This window comes from Heterodontus francisci, unplaced genomic scaffold (genome assembly GCF_036365525.1).
Source record: "Heterodontus francisci isolate sHetFra1 unplaced genomic scaffold, sHetFra1.hap1 HAP1_SCAFFOLD_43, whole genome shotgun sequence".
Classification (NCBI taxonomy): domain Eukaryota; kingdom Metazoa; phylum Chordata; class Chondrichthyes; order Heterodontiformes; family Heterodontidae; genus Heterodontus; species Heterodontus francisci.
Window position 1 is genome coordinate 5,620,999 of NW_027141852.1, and position 16,134 is coordinate 5,637,132.

The 16,134-nt window shown below is 50.6% G+C and overlaps 1 non-coding gene across 1 annotated transcript; it reads right to left on the minus strand.

Annotated features, from left to right (window-relative positions):
- Positions 1-4,427: 4,427 nt before the first annotated feature.
- On the minus strand, positions 4,428-4,510 carry trnal-uaa (transfer RNA leucine (anticodon UAA)). Its single transcript has one exon. It is a non-coding gene; the product is annotated as a tRNA-Leu (tRNA).
- Positions 4,511-16,134: the final 11,624 nt, after the last annotated feature.

Consider the following 16,134-nt stretch of genomic DNA (forward strand, 5'->3'; position numbering starts at 1 on the left):
AACCCATCAGGTGTGTATAGGCTCCTTCTATTCTGAAAGCTGTAGCACTGGTTCAGGGAATTCAGCCCTGTTTCTCTACTTGAAAGGATCAGCCATGCTTGATCTGCCTCGTATTTTGCTTTTATTGCAACGTTAGAGACCTCCAATCCTCTGGCACCACACCTGTATTCAGTGAGGGATTGGAAAATGATAGTCAGATCTTCCACTATTTCTTCCCTGGCTTCTTTCAACAGCCTGGGGTACATTTCATCTGGTCCTGGTGATTTATCCACATTCAAGGATGCTCATCCCATTAAGACTTCCTCTCTCCTTAAGTTATCACGTCCAATACTCCACACTCCTACTCCTTAATAACAATATCTGCATCACCCTCTCATTCGGGAAGACAGTAAAGTATTCATGAAGGATATTGGCAACATATTCCACCCCGATACAAAGGTTACATTTTTGATCTTTTCTGTGCCCTGCTGTTTGCTTCGTTGCCTCGAACTCTAATGTTTTCATGCAACATCTTTGGGTCCATTGTTATTTTGTTTTCCCATGTTCTTTCCTGCTTTTTCTTTGCTTTTTACCGCTGCTCCCAAACGCCTCCAGTTCAGTCAAAACACAACTTGTCAGAAGTGGGATTCGAACCCACGCCTCCAATGGAGACTGCGACCTGAACGCAGCGCCCATCCTGACTGCCGGAGATGTGCAATTAATGCTAAGGAAATTATTCATTCTTTGTGAAAGTATTTGTGAGATTGTGGAAATGGCTGGAAGAGGAAAGACCGGCGGGAAAGCTCGGGCCAAGGCCAAGTCTCGCTCCTCCCGGGCTGGACTGCAGTTCCCGGTGGGCAGTGTTCACAGGCTCCTGAGAAAGGGTAACTATGCTGAGCGTGTGAGTGCCGGAGCCCCGGTCGATCTGGCTGCTGTGCTCGAGTATCTGACCGCTGAAATCCTCCAGCTGGCCGGTAACGCGGCCCGGGACAACAAGAAGACCCGCATCATTCCCAGACACCTGCAGCTGGCCGTCCGCAACGACGAGGAGCTCAACAAGCTGCTGGGAGGGGTGACTATCGCTCATGGCGGGGTGCTGCCTACTATGCAGGCCGTGCTGCTGCCCAAGAAAACCAGCACTCAAGAGCTCCCAGAAAAGGTAAAGCGGCCAAAATGTCATCTAATAAACCAAAGGCTCTTTTCAGAGCCACTCACAGTCTCTGTGAAAGGACTGGTTACTGTCAGGAAGGAGTCAGAGATGGAGTTATTGTCACAGTGGATTGACCTGTTTCACATCTGTCCAGGTGTGTTTTCAGTTCCCTCTCTGGATTTTGCTCTGTTTCTCTGCTCACACATCTTCCCCTCTAGTTAAGTGAAGAACTGAACTACAGGGTGTCAGAATCAACAATTTAATCAATCCCGCTGCCTTCGATTTGATAAATCCCGAGATTATCCCGGTACATTAACGGGAACTGGTTCGGAGCTGATGAATTAATTTAATAATGGAAGTGTCCGGGTTAATTCTCTGTTTTTCATTTGGACAGTTTGAATTGTGTCTTTTTTTTCTCTCTGGTGATCTGAGCGACGCTTCTCAATGAGAATCTGCTCCCAGAACAGAGTAAATGCAGGAAGAAAGAGGCCATTCTCGGGCTGTGTGTTTCTCTCCTAACCTGATCTGTTTAGAACGCACTGTTCCCAGAGGACGGAATCAGTGAGAGTTGTTCACACACAGGAGCTGAGTCCATTGCAGCGCTTTAATATGTGCCTTCCCCCCGGCCCTCCCTATTCTCCGGACACAGAGCTGTCTGTTTCATCCGGCAGCGGGATAGAGTCGGGGATTCTCTCCCCGCAGTGTCAGGGCCTGCAACCCCGGGGAACTGGCGGTTTCAGTCAGAGTGACCGAGCTGCCTTACATATCCTGTGTACTAATCTCCAATGGATTCAAATATTAGTGAACTTATTGGGTAATGTTTGTAAATAACCCTCATGTGAACGGACCCGGCTCCATTAATGCCTTCCAAATAAAACTGGGATCCATTTCTTTTCCCCAAATGCCAGCTAACGGATCCCAGGAGCGGGGTTGAGATTGTGCTGAGCAGCAATGAGTCTCCGGTAATGCTGCTTTCTAAATTCCAGATCAGCTCTCAGTCCTACAGGCCTTTCGGGAAAGTGATGTGACAAAACAGAAACCATGTGGCCGCCCCTCCAATCTAATGGGTTTGATGATGAACAGAGATGGCAGCTCTTTCCTTTGCTGATTTGGTGGCTCTGAAAAGAGCCCTTGTTACACTTGTTACTGAAGCTGGGTTTTAGGTGCGTTCCCCGCGGATGCGGCGGGCCAGCTGGATGTCTTTGGCCATGATGGACCGGGATCATTCTGGTGAATCTGCTCATTTTCCGGCAGAAGCATCAGTTGCTGTTTGAACTGTTTAAAGTCAGGGGTGTATTAGCAGCCAGAAAGTGAAGGGCAGTTCATTGCTCCCTGCAGCATTATCCGCCTCTTTCAGGAGAAAGGATCAGAAAACGCTCGTTTCTGTCAGTCCCCGAGAAGCCTGTGAGAAGCGGTTAGTCGCTAATTTGTTCCTTTTACAGAGTGGAAGCTGATATTTGTCCCGTTTTAAATTGCTGAACTGGACCTTCCTCCCGCCGCTTACAGTTAACAGATTGACAAATGAAAACGATTCCTAAAATCGCGTCAGGATTTTGTGACGGTAAATACAGTAAAACAGAACATAAAATGAGAGGTTTTAAAATTGTTGCCTGAAAATTGAAATTTTCCATCACTTCAATTCCTTCCTGCTCTGGAATTGCCAGGCTTTTTCCAATTGGAAAATATAAGCCAATGAGAACTTCTATTTACTTATATGTGATTCTCCTATTGGTTAAGAATTGGATTGAGAAGCGGGTGACCAATCAGAGACAGAGTCAAACTGCGGGAATTCCAGGCCCCCAGTAACTGAGCTGAAACTGTTCAGATTGACAAACCCTGGCAGTAGCTTCACACATTGGACACTTCCCACTGAGTCATTCAAGGGCTGGTGTGAGAGAAGCTTCAGATCCTGTCATTACTCTCTGACTCATTATTCATCTCGAACCAAACAATTAGTAAATGTGAAGCAGTGAAGAGACTTTTCATTCTCACTGCAGAATGTGTCATCTGGGGAAATAAGGAACTATTATTTTCGGAGATTCCAGGTACGTTCCTCCCTGAACAAATCCATTCCTAACATTCCCGATCACAGCCTATCCCAGCTCCTGTTGTCACCCGACTCCAGCTGAATTGGAGAAACTCATGTGTTGGGGTTTGAGTTGTGAGGTGGGGTTTCTCCGCCAGTGTTACTGTCTTACAAACTCTCCCCCTGAATTTGTGAACTGAGACTGCACCGAACACATCCCCAGTTAGAGTGAGGGCCGGACATCCCTTTGTTTTATGACAGAGAGTGGGGAAAGGGCTGGGTGGAGGGGAGTCACCAGGGATCCTGGATTTACTCCAAATCATTTCCATGTGGAATCTGCAGGCGGGGCCTGGACAGGGATCATTTGATCAGGGGATCAGCTCTTTCCTGAGAGATGCGGGTGGCTCTGAGAAGAGCCTTTGTGTTCAAATGTTTACAAGTTTCCCGCGCTTTCACTTCTTTCCAGACCCTGCTTTCTGAGACTTCGCTGCTTTCGGCTTGACCTTGCTCTTCCATGTCTGCACTTTCTTCAGCGCCTTTCCGCCCGCCGCACTCTTGCCTTTTTTGACCTTCTTCGCAGGAGACTTTTTCTGAAGCGCTGCCTTCTTCACCGCCTTATTTGGCGTTGCCGCCGCCTTGCTGCTCGTTTTCTTGGCTGTTACTTTCTTTGTTGTCACTTTCTTGTCTGCTGGTTTCTTCACTAAAGATTTCTTGTCTGCTGGTTTCTTCACTGAAGATTTCTTGTCTGCTGGTTTCTTCACTAAAGATTTCTTGGCTGCTGGTTTCTTCACCTTCTTTCCCACTTTTCCCTGGGTTTTCCTTCTTGCTGGTTTTGAAGGAGCCGGAGGCTCCCTGTCCCTTGCTCTGCACCAGGGAGCCTTTGTTCACATTCCTCTTGATACTTCGCTTGATCTGGGTCTTGAGCTTCTCCTGAGCGGTGGCAGACCTGCAAGGAATCAACTACCAGCTTGCGTATAAAGCGAGACCAAGGCTCAGGGCCTTCAGTGACCTGGAGGGGAGTCGGAGAGGCAGCGGATCCTGTGAGGAACCACAATCCAGGAAGGATGAGAAGGTCATTGTCAGGGTACAGAGGAGATTAAGTTAAAGATTTACCAGTTTATAAGCAAGCGCAGAGCCAAGGAACGGTGCTGGGGCAGATCAAATAATAGGAAGCTGTGATCAGTTGGAAGGTAAGAGTGATTAAATGACAGAAGAGATGATGGTGCAAGGCAAAAGTCAGGGAAAGAATAAGTAACATTTTGTAAGCACAGATACCAGGAGTGGGGTTTGAACCCACGCAGACACATGTCTATTGTATCTTAAGTCCAACGCCTTAACCACTCGGCCATCCTGGTACATCAACCCATCACTGAAAATGAAATTTAATGTGATCCGGGTGCCATCTGGCCTTTTCCAATATAAAGTTATGACTCCTCTCCCATGCTAAATTGGTCCCTTCATTATTTATGAACCTCAATCGGATCACCCCTCAGTCTAGGTTTCTCTAAGGTGTAGGGTCCCATCTCTTTTAGTCTAACTTGATAACCAAGATGTCTTATACTGGGAATTTGTCGAATGTCTCTCCTCTGTACCCTTTCCAAAGCCTCAATATCACCCATCATGTGAGGAGACCAAGACTGGATACAATATTCCAAGTGAGTCCTGACCAAGGTTTCATAAAAGGACAAATTCGGGACATCTCAGATACTGAAGGAGTCCGTGTCCAGAAGCAGCAAGACCTGGACAACATTCAGACTTGGGCTGCTAAGTGGCAAGTAACATTCACACCACATAAGTACCAGGCAATGACCATCTCCAACAAGAGAGAATGTAACCATCTCCCTTTGACGATCAACAGCATTACCATCGCTGAATCCCCCCACCATCAACATCCTGGGGGTTACCATTGTCAAAAGCTTAACTGGACCATTCATATACATACTCTGGCTACAAGAGTAAATCAGATAGTGGGAATTCTGTGATGAGTAACTCAGCTCAAGGCACGTGGTGAAATGCTCATTAGGAGAGCTGGAGAAATGGACTGGTCAGGTGGGCAGAAAAGTGGCAAATGGAACTCAACTTGGAGAAGTGTGAGGTGATGCCTTTGGTGAGGTCAAACACAGCAAAGGAATACACAATTAATGGGTGAATGCTGAGAGGTGTAGAGGAAGTGAGGGACCTTGAAGTGAATGTCCACACATCCCTGAAAGTAGCAGGACAGGTTGATAAGTTGGTTGAGAAGGCTTATGGAATCCTTTCCTTTATTAGCCGATGTATAGAATATAAGAGCAGGGAGGTTATGCTGGAACAGTGTCAATCATTAGTTAGGCCACAACTTGAGTTCTGTGTGCAGTTCTCGTCACCTCATTCCAGAAAGGATGTAATTGCACTGGAGAGGTTACAGAGGAGATTTACGAGGATGTTGCCAGCTCTGGAAAAATGCAGCGATGAGGAAAGATTGGATCAGCTGGGGTTGAATAGAGGAGGCTGAGGGGAGATTTGATTGAAATGTACAAAATTGTGAGGGGTCTGGATAGAATGGATGGGAAGGGTCTATTTACCTTAGTAGGGAGGTCAGTGACGAGGGGGCATAGATTTAAAGTGATGTGTTGAACAATTAGAGGGGAGATGAGGAAAGGTTTTTTCACCCAGAGGGCTGTGGGAGTCTGGAACTCACTGCCTGGAAGGGTAGCTGAGGCAGAAACCCTCAACTCATTTAAAAGGAGTCTGGATGTGCACCTCAAGTACCTGAACATGCAGGGCTACGGTCCAAATGCTGGGCAATGGGATTCAGCTGGGTGGCTCGTTTTTTGGCCTGCCTGTGCTGTAAACTTTCTATGTTCTATGATTCGATGCAGACACAATGGGCCGAATGGCCTCCTTCTGCACTGCAATAATTTTGTGATTTTTGACTCTCCAAAACTTGTCAACCATCTACAAGGCACAAACCAGGATGAGTGCAGCACCAACAATACTCTAGAAACTCGACACTGTCCAGGACAAAGCAGCCGCATTGATTGTCACCCCATTCACCACCTTAAACATTCACTCCCTTCATCACTGACGCACAGTGGCAGTCGTGTGTACCATCTACCAGATGCACTGCTGCAACTCACCAAGGCTCCGCAGACAGCACCTTCCAAACCGAAGATCTCCACCACCTTGAAGGACAAGGGCTGCAGATGCATGGAAACACCACCATGTGCAAGCTCCCCTCCAAGTCACACACCATCTGATCTGCAAATATATCGCTGTTCATGCACTGATGCTGGGTCAAAATTCTGGATCTCCCTTCCTAACAGCACTGTGGGTGTACCTACACCACATGGAGTGCAGCAATTCAAGAAGGGAGCTCACCGCCACCTTGTCAAGGACAATTAGGGATGGGTAACAAATTCTGGACTTGTCAGTGTCGCTCACATTCCATGAAAGAATATGCCTCATCTTATACTCAATTGTCCTCTGAATGCAGCCCAACCCTCTATTTGCTCCAACCATCACTTCACATCATTGCTGCTGTAACTTTCGAGATCTGTGCACGAGAACATCCAGATCTCTGCTCAAAATTATTTTCTTTTTTCCACCTACTTTAATGTTTTTCCCTGAAGGGTGTATGAATGTTGAACATTCGCCCTGTCCACATGAATAACACTGCACTTACCCAAATTAAACATCATTTACCAGTCATGAACCCAATCTCCCAACACATTAAGATCAGCCTGAAACAGTCGAGTATCGTCTACAGTCTAAACACTCGCACAGATCTTCAAATCATCTGTAAATTTACAGATGGTGCCCCCTACACCTACATCCAGATCATTAATAAAAATAGTAAAGAGCAACAGTCCCAACACCGATCCCTGTGGGACACCACTGGTAACTGGTCTCCAAACAGATCCAGAACCATCTGTAACTACTTTCTGCCTACGTCTGCCAGTCAGTTCCCAATCCAGATCAATATATTACCACTGATACCAGGGACTTTGATCTTATAGAGAAGCCTCTTGTGTGGAACCTTATCAAAATCTTTTGGCTGAGATCTGCTAATTGAACACAGGCCGGGGATGAGGCCTAGGCCTGTCCTGCTTTGTGTGTGGGTCTCAGGACCACACAAGGTGAGATCAGCTCACTGAGCACAGGCCCATCCTGCTCTATATGGTGCTCAGTACCTCACCAAATGAGAATAACTAACACACCACAGGCCATGGAGCCTCGGCCCATCCTTCCCTGATTGCAGTTCAGTGCCAACCAGGTCAGATCAGCTAATTCAGCACAGGCCGGAGATGGAAGCTGGATCTTTCCTGCTCTGGGGACTCCGTACCATACCAGGTGCGATGAAGTAAAATACCACAGGCCGGGGATGGAGCCTGAGATTTCCCTGTTCTGTGTGGGGCTCTGTACAACAACGTGTGAGAAGAACTATCATCCCTCAGGCTGAGGAAGGAGCCTGGGCCCATTCTGTTCTGTGTGGCTCCTACCACACTGAGTGGGATCAGTTAACACAACACAGGCCATGAATACAACCAGGCCCTTTCCTGCTCCGTGTGGCTCAATATCACACCAGGTGGCATCAGCTAACACAGCACAGGCTGGGGCTGGAGCCTGGGCCCGCCCTGCTCTGTGGGCTCAGTAACAACCCGTAAGATGAACTTTTTTCAAAAGACTTCAGTGTATTTATCTCTGTCCAACACTCTGAGGCAGCTTTCTGTGTTTATAAAGAGTGTAATTTATTGACTGGTCTCTTGGATCAAACAGGGTAACAGACAGAGGTCTGTGTGCAGAGGGTTTGGGGGTGAGCTCTGATTCCTAACCCTTTCTGGATTGTGAGGAATAAAGAATGAATGAGAGAGATAGAATGTGGGAGAAGGGATGATGGAAGATTTTGTCCGTGAACCTGATTAAAAGTGGCTCAAACGCAAGATAATATTAAGATATCAAGAGCAGAACATTAACATAATCTGAGTTCCGCGATCTGGTCGGGTCCCATTCCCCTGAAGTGAGGAATGAACGCGTGGGGAAATTCCGCCTGGAGTTATATTTGTCTCCAATGAAGATGAGTTCACAGTGAGGATGGAATAGCTCAGTTGGGAGAACACTAGATTGAAGAACCAGGATACAATCCCTGGTTTCATCAGTTTTAATTTGGTGTCTCCTTCATTTTAACTAGAGAGAATCAGAGGGGAGATTTTCCACTCTTGACCCCATGGGCTGAATTTTAAACTAACGGTGCGGCTCTCAGCAGAGGCACCGGAAGTGGGTGTCGTCACCACACGAGTGAAATGTGGCCGACCGACCCCGATCACGGAGCAGCCGACCAATTAATGAAGGGGAGGCGTGGGGCCCATGTAAACAAGGACCAGAGGTAGGGAACGAGGCACCGATGGCACCGACATCTGACACAACGGCAGGTGCTGGCACCATATTGAAAGGGCTGCCAGACCTGCATTCACTGCTGCCTGGTTTAAAGGAGTGTCTTCCTGAGAGCCCTCTGCTGCCCCAGGTCCCGTTCTGTTGCCTCTGCTGCCCCAGGACCCATTCTGCTGCCTCTGCTGTCCCAGACCCCGTTCTGCTGCCTCTGCTGTCCCAGAACCCATTCTGCTGCCTCTGCTGCCCCAGGTCCCGTTCTGCTGTCCCAGTTCCCGTTCTGCTGCCCCAAGACCCGTTCTGCTGCCTCTGATGCCCCAGGACCCGTTCTGCTGCCTCTGCTGCTCCAGGACCCGTTCTGCTACATCTGCTGCCCCAGGACCCGTTCTGCTGCCCCAGGACCTGTTCTGCTGCCTCTGCTGCTCCAGGACCCGTTCTGCTGCCCCAGGACCCGTTCTGCTGCCTCTGATGCCCCAGGACCCGTTCTGCTGCCCCAGGACCCGTTCTGCTGCCTCTGCTGCTCCAGGACCCTTTCTGCTGCCCCAGGACCGGTTCTGCTGCCTCTTCTGCCCCATGACCCGTTCTGCTGCCTCTGATGCCCCAGGACCCGTTCTGCTGCCCCAGGACCCGTTCTGCTGCCTCTGCTGCTCCAGGACCCGTTCTGCTGCCCCAGGACCCGTTCTGCTGCCTCTGCTGCCCCAGGACCCGTTCTGCTGCCTCTGCTGCTCCAGGACCTGTTCTGCTGCATCTGCTGCCCCAGGACCTGTTCTGCTGCCTCCGCTGCCCCAGGACCTGTTCTGCTGCATCTGCTGCCCCAGGACCTGTTCTGCTGCCTCTGCTGCCCCAGGACCAGTTCTGCTGCATCTGCTGCCCCAGGACCTGTTCTGCTGCATCTGCTGCCCCAGGACCTGTTCTGCTGCCTCTGCTGCCCCAGGACCAGTTCTGCTGCAACTGCTGCACCAGGACCTGTTCTGCTGCATCTGCTGCCCCAGGACCTGTTCTGCTGCATCTGCTACCCCAGGACCCGTTCTGCTGCATCTGCTGCCCCAGGACCTGTTCTGCTGCATCTGCTGCCCCAGGACCTGTTCTGCTGCCTCTGCTGCCCCAGGACCTGTTCTGCTGCATCTGCTGCCCCAGGACCTGTTCTGCTGCCTCTGCTGCCCCAGGACCCGTTCTGCTGCCCCAGGACCCGTTCTGCTGCCTCTGCTGCTCCAGGACCCTTTCTGCTGCCCCAGGACCGGTTCTGCTGCCTCTGCTGCCCCATGACCCGTTCTGCTGCCTCTGATGCCCCAGGACCCGTTCTGCTGCCCCAGGACCCGTTCTGCTGCCTCTGCCGCTCCAGGACCCGTTCTGCTGCCCCAGGACCCGTTCTGCTGCCTCTGCTGCCCCAGGACCCGTTCTGCTGCCTCTGCTGCTCCAGGACCTGTTCTGCTGCATCTGCTGCCCCAGGACCTGTTCTGCTGCCTCCGCTGCCCCAGGACCTGTTCTGCTGCATCTGCTGCCCCAGGACCTGTTCTGCTGCCTCTGCTGCCCCAGGACCAGTTCTGCTGCATCTGCTGCCCCAGGACCTGTTCTGCTGCATCTGCTGCCCCAGGACCTGTTCTGCTGCCTCTGCTGCCCCAGGACCAGTTCTGCTGCAACTGCTGCACCAGGACCTGTTCTGCTGCATCTGCTGCCCCAGGACCTGTTCTGCTGCATCTGCTACCCCAGGACCCGTTCTGCTGCATCTGCTGCCCCAGGACCTGTTCTGCTGCATCTGCTGCCCCATGACCTGTTCTGCTGCCTCTGCTGCCCCAGGACCTGTTCTGCTGCATCTGCTGCCCCAGGACCTGTTCTGCTGCCTCTGCTGCCCCAGGACCTGTTCTGCTGCCTCTGCTGCCTGATAGGTAAGGAGCTGAATGCGAGCCTGCAGTAACCAAGGTCCAATGGTTTGGCGATGCCTTCCTGCAGGTTCGCCTCCAGGTGACAACAGATAGGTGGAAGATCCTCTTCCCCAGGGATGGGAGGTGGAGACCTGTCCACCTGACCAAGCAAAGCTGCTTTGAGATAGTAGGTGAAGTCTGCGGCCGTGGGGTCACCCCCAAGACATGGATCCAGTGCACGAAGTGGGTCAATGACCGGATCCGGGCTGCTCAGGCGCAAACTCAAAACACTTTGGACCCTTTGGACATTGCGCATGGCAGAGTAAGAGGGAGTGTTTGGTGGAAAGGGAGTGACCACCCAGTCATTTGTATTGGGGAAGGGCAGCAGGACATGCTGCCTGAGGCTTGGCTGCATCTCGGTGGGAGGTGCACATCAGTCATTGTATAAACTCACACAGTCCCTCGAGAGGGGCCACATGCAGGAGGAATATGTGTGTCCACATCATGGACTGCTGGACTATCACCATCGGAGATATTGGGCTTGTCCCCGCTGGGAGACTAACTTTGTTGATCATAGTGGCTGCAGGAGAAGACATCCCACAATCGGAAAGAGCATGTCAAGACTGGCAGTGGATGCCTTATCTCCAGGTCCTCATCCCGATGGAGGAGGAGGCCATGGAACAGGCAGGGCAGCAAAGCAGCTGCTCCATAGCTGATGGAGAGACAGGGACACCTACCTAAGAGAGTGAGTGAACATCTCCTGGGGCACAAGGGAGCATCCGCTGCAAAGGAGCCATACTGCTCATCTGTTCACCACTGCATCAATGGAGCTGCACAGTAGGGGTGGTTGGAATGTCACGATGGGCAGACCCTAACCCTTCAATGTCCCTGTTTTCACATGCAGGCTAGGATGAACGACAAGAGCGAAGAGCTGGAGAGACTGTGGGACAGCCAGACACCTCTGAGGAGGAGGAGGGAGCCTCAGATGGTGCACCATCACCTCATTCCCCTGCACCCTCCACCAGCACAGAAACCCTCACTCGGTGGGTATCCACTTGATGTTAGATTTGGGCACACAAGCTGGTGAGCACGTCACAGACAGGCCCGGGCAGCTGACGGAGGCTGTGACAGCCGAGGCCACTGGCAGTTGGAAGTCTGTGGGAGGCCAGGCCCATGCTGAGTCCCAGGCTGATGATGTGCCTCTGGTGTCACCAGCAACACGGGAAATACTGCAGCTGCAGCAAGAGGTCAGGCAACATCTGGCAGAGTTGCCGGAGGTTATGTGTACCCAAGTTCGGATGATGGAGGAGTCCATCCAGGCCTTGCATGCTGTACTGTCTCTGATGGGGGTGTGTCTGGCTTCCTTCCTTGAGAGATTGGTGACTCTGATGGAGAGCCAGATCCAGCCGACCAATCAGTGGCTGCCGGAGATGTGTGCAGACTTGCACTCCATCGCTTTGTCCATGAGATCCATCCAGCGGTGACAAGGTGAGAGGGGGGACGAGGCACCTGAACTCTTCACCAGGTCCACGTCCCTCTCAGGTCAGCAGCGAGTTACAAGTGTGTCTTATAAGGGGGAGGAGAAGCTGGCTGCTACATCTGGGGTCTCCTCTCAGGGTGCTCCTGGTGTGGACAGTAGCTCCAAAGCCCCTCTGCCAGTGACACAAGTGATGCCAGTGCCTGCCTCCATCATCCTCGATGACAGAGGGGTGTCCCTGTACCTGTGCAGGAGGCCCTCAGTGTGCCGGGGCCCTCCAGGCCTCAGGCAGCAAGAGGACGGCCACCAATGTCATTCCAAGCCATGGGGCAGCAAGGTCAGCAGCCTGTCTCCATCTCAGCTGACAGAGCAGGGGGAGCACCACGTAGGAGCACCCGGAAAAGATTTAAGAAGAGCACCTAGATTCACTGAGGGGCTCACGGGTGAATGTACATTCCAGATGGATAGGGTTGTGTTTGGTGTCACACGGAATAAAGAAATGATGTTCTCTCACTATGTCTCCTTCTTATTGTTGATACCCTTTGGGACTTCATTTAAACCCTTCCTCCCAAGGGGCTGGAAGTGAGGGACCAAGCCCTGAGTTTACATAGCTTCGGCCTTGTCACTGTGCGATGTGTACCTGGACGCTGCAGAACAGAAGGAAGGAGGTGACAACAGGGCTGCTTAAAGCTAAGACTTTATTGCTGTGGTTCCAGAAGGTGGTAAGGCTCAAAGGAAACTTGAATGTATAAGGGTGTCTCATGTCTCCCTTGTGTGTATCTCATGGCCCCTTTCATGCTGTGCCTGAGGTTCTTCATCTGGCACTGCTTGGGCAGCATCCTCCTCCACATCCTCATCATCAGAGGAGACACCACACTCCACGATATCCTCACTAGTCAACACCTCACCGCTCTGTAATGCCAGATTGTGCTGTGCACAGCAAACCACCAGGATATGCGAGACCCTCGCCGGGACATACTGAAGGGCTCCACTGGATCGATCTAGGCACCTGAATCTCATCTTCAGGAGACCAATGGCCTCCTTGATGGTCGCTCGGGTTGACCCGCAGCAGGTGTTGTACCTCTCCTCTGCATCCGTGCGTGGGTTCCTCACAGACGTCAGTAGTCATGTCCTCAGTGGGTAGCCCTTGTCTCCAAGGATCCATCTCTGAAAGCGGATGGGGCCGCGGAAACGTTCTGGCACCTGGGAGTGCCTTGGTATGCAGGCGTTGTGGCTGCTTCCCGGGATTTGTGCACACACCTATGGGATCCATTTGCAGTGGTCGCAGACCAATTGCACACTGAGCAAGTGGAAGCCCTTCCTGTTGAAGGCTGCTGGCTGGTCTGCAGGAGCTTTGATGGTCACATGGGTGCAGTCAATGACACCCTGCACATGGTGGAATCCAGCGATGGCCCCGAATCCTGTAGCTCTCTCAGCTTGACTGTTTGGATCAATGTGCACATAGTCACCGGCCCTCCTGAACAGGACATTGGTGACCTCCTTGATGCACTGATTCACTACGGACTGTGAGATTCCACACATATCTCCAGTGGATCCCCGCAATGATCTGGTGGTGAAGAAGTTCAGTGGCACGGTGACCTTCAGTGACACTGGCATCAGGTGACCACCAAGTCGCATGGGGCAAAGCTGCATCATGGCAGAGAGATCAGTGACGACCTCCGTGGAGAGGTGCAGTCTGCGGAGACACTGTCACTCGGACATCTGGTGGTAGTTGAACCTCGGCTGACGTGTTCCTCTGCCTCCTTCTCCAGCCTCCTGTTCGAGGCTGGCCTTCCTGTGGGCCCCCAAGCTGCTGTGGTGCCCCTGCTGGTGCCTGCGCCTCCCTCCCTTCCTCTCTACTCCTCCTCCTCCTCCTCAATGGGAGCCTCGAATCCAATGAGAGCCTCGAATGAGGCCCATGACAGGTTGCCCCTCCCTGAGTGCAAGTCCTTCACAGTAAACAACACCCAGCCACATTTACCTCACTTGTCACCCTCAATGAAGTGGCACTGCCCCAATGGCACCCTGGTGTTGTTCCCTCTGCAGAGCTGGCACATTGGCCCCCACTCCTGACAGTGTTTCCCGATGCCCTTTCCCCCTCCACCCTTGCTGCCAAGTTTTGCTGCCTCACCCGATAGCTTCCCAGTGAAGACAACACTCAGCTCCCACCTCCCAGTCACCTCCTTTAACCAGGCGAGGCTCTAAAGCCCCGTGGTTCCCGTGTGCTATTAGTTCAATTGGATCCAGTGAATAAAATTGCTGACAATTGGACTCATAAATACTTTAAATGCCTTCTTGCCATGTGGATGTGCGAAGTCTGCCCTCCATGTCAGCCGCCGACTGAAAAATCCGGTCCAACGTCTTCCATCCCTATTTTATACACCCCCCCTCCCCCTCCCCGGCCTCCATTCCCGTCTCCAACGGTCCCTTAAAATTCTGGCGCATATCTCTAAGACTAATGGGAGTGAAACCAGATCTGCTCCTTCGACTGAACAGGGAGAGCTGCTCTCTCTGTGTTTAAAGTGAATGAATCTGCTCTTTACCTTGTCTTACTGGAACGTTCACTGTCTGGAGATGTCTGTTTGAAAACGTTTTCCTGTTATATGAATGGAGCAGAGGAGCAGATGTGAGGTACTGTTGAACAGAGAGGTTTGGAAGTGGGTGAAGGGGTGGAGTGACGGTGGGAGTGAGAGGCGCAGTGAGTTGGCCATTCTCAATAGAGTGTCAGGAATGAAGGTCAGAGGAACAGACCAGGCTGGAAACACAGAAAGAGCGAGGAGAAGCTGGTGTGAAAAACAGAGATTAAACAACAGGCTTGTTCATTTGGTTTGGGTCTGGTGTTTAGAATACCCGGAATCTGGGTTCACTTCCCTTCCAACTCAGCGAATTGTATCAACATTATGTTCATAAAACCATGGAATGATACCCAAAGAAGGAGACGATTTGGTCCATTGTGTCAGTGCTGTCTCCTGTAATCTGTACATTTTTCCTTCCAGTATTTATCCCTATCGCTTTTCAAAGTTACTACTGAATCTGCTTTCAAGTCCTGATCAGACAGTGCATTTCAGATCACAACACATCACTGTATAAAAAATCATTCCTCATTTCGCCTCTGGTTCTTTTCTCAATCACCTGATAAATACATCCTCTGGTTGCTGACCCTTTTGCCACTGGAAACAATTTCTCCTTATTTAACTTATTGAAAACCTTCTTGATGATGTCACATACTAGACTGCCAGTAAAACTGAAGCCCATGGAATAAAAGGGACAATGACAGCATGCATATGAAGTTTGCAGACTGATAGGAACATAGGAGCAGGAGTAGGCCATTTAGCCCATCGAGCCCACCCTGCCATTCAATATGATGATGACTGATCGTCCACTTCAATGCCTTTTTCCCACACTATCTCCATCTCCCCTATGTCATTTGTATTTAGAAATCTGTCAATCTCTGCTTTAAACATACTCAATGACTGAACTTCCACAGCCCTCTGAGGTAGAGAATTCCAAAGATTCACAACCCACTGAGTAAAGAAATTTCTCCTCATCGCTGTCCTAAGTGGCTTTCCCCTTACGTTGAAATTGTGTCCCCTGGTTCTAGACGCCTCAACCGGGGGAAACATCTTAGCTTCATCTACCTGTCTATCCCTTTAAATATTTTGTAAGTTTCAATGAGATCACCTCTCGTTCTTCAAAACTCTAGAGAATACAGGCCCAGTTTCCCCAATCTCTCTTCATTTGACAGTCCCGCCATCCCGGGAACAAGTCTGGTGAACCTTCGTTGCACTCCTTCGATGGCAATGATATCCTTCCGAAGGTAAGGGGAACAAAACTTCACACAGTATTCCAAAGTGCAGTCCAACCAAGGTTATATACAACTGAAGCAAGACTTCACTACTCCTATACTCAAATCCTCTTGTGATAGAGGCGAACATATCATTCCTCTTCTGAATTGCTTGCTGCACCTGCATGTTAGCTTTCAGTCACTTATTGACAAGGACACCCAGGCCCCTTTGTACATTCACACTCTTACCATTTAACAAATAATCTGCACATCTGTTTCTCCTACCAAAGTGGATAACCTCACATTTTTACACATTATATTTCATGTGCCACTTTCTTGTCCACTCACTAAGTCTGTCCAAATTCCCTTGAAGCCGCTTTGCATTTTCCTCACAACACACATTCCCACCTAGTTTTGTGTCATCTGCAAACTTGGAAATACTACATTTGGTCCCCGCATCCAAATCATGTGAACAGCTGGGTCACAGTGTGG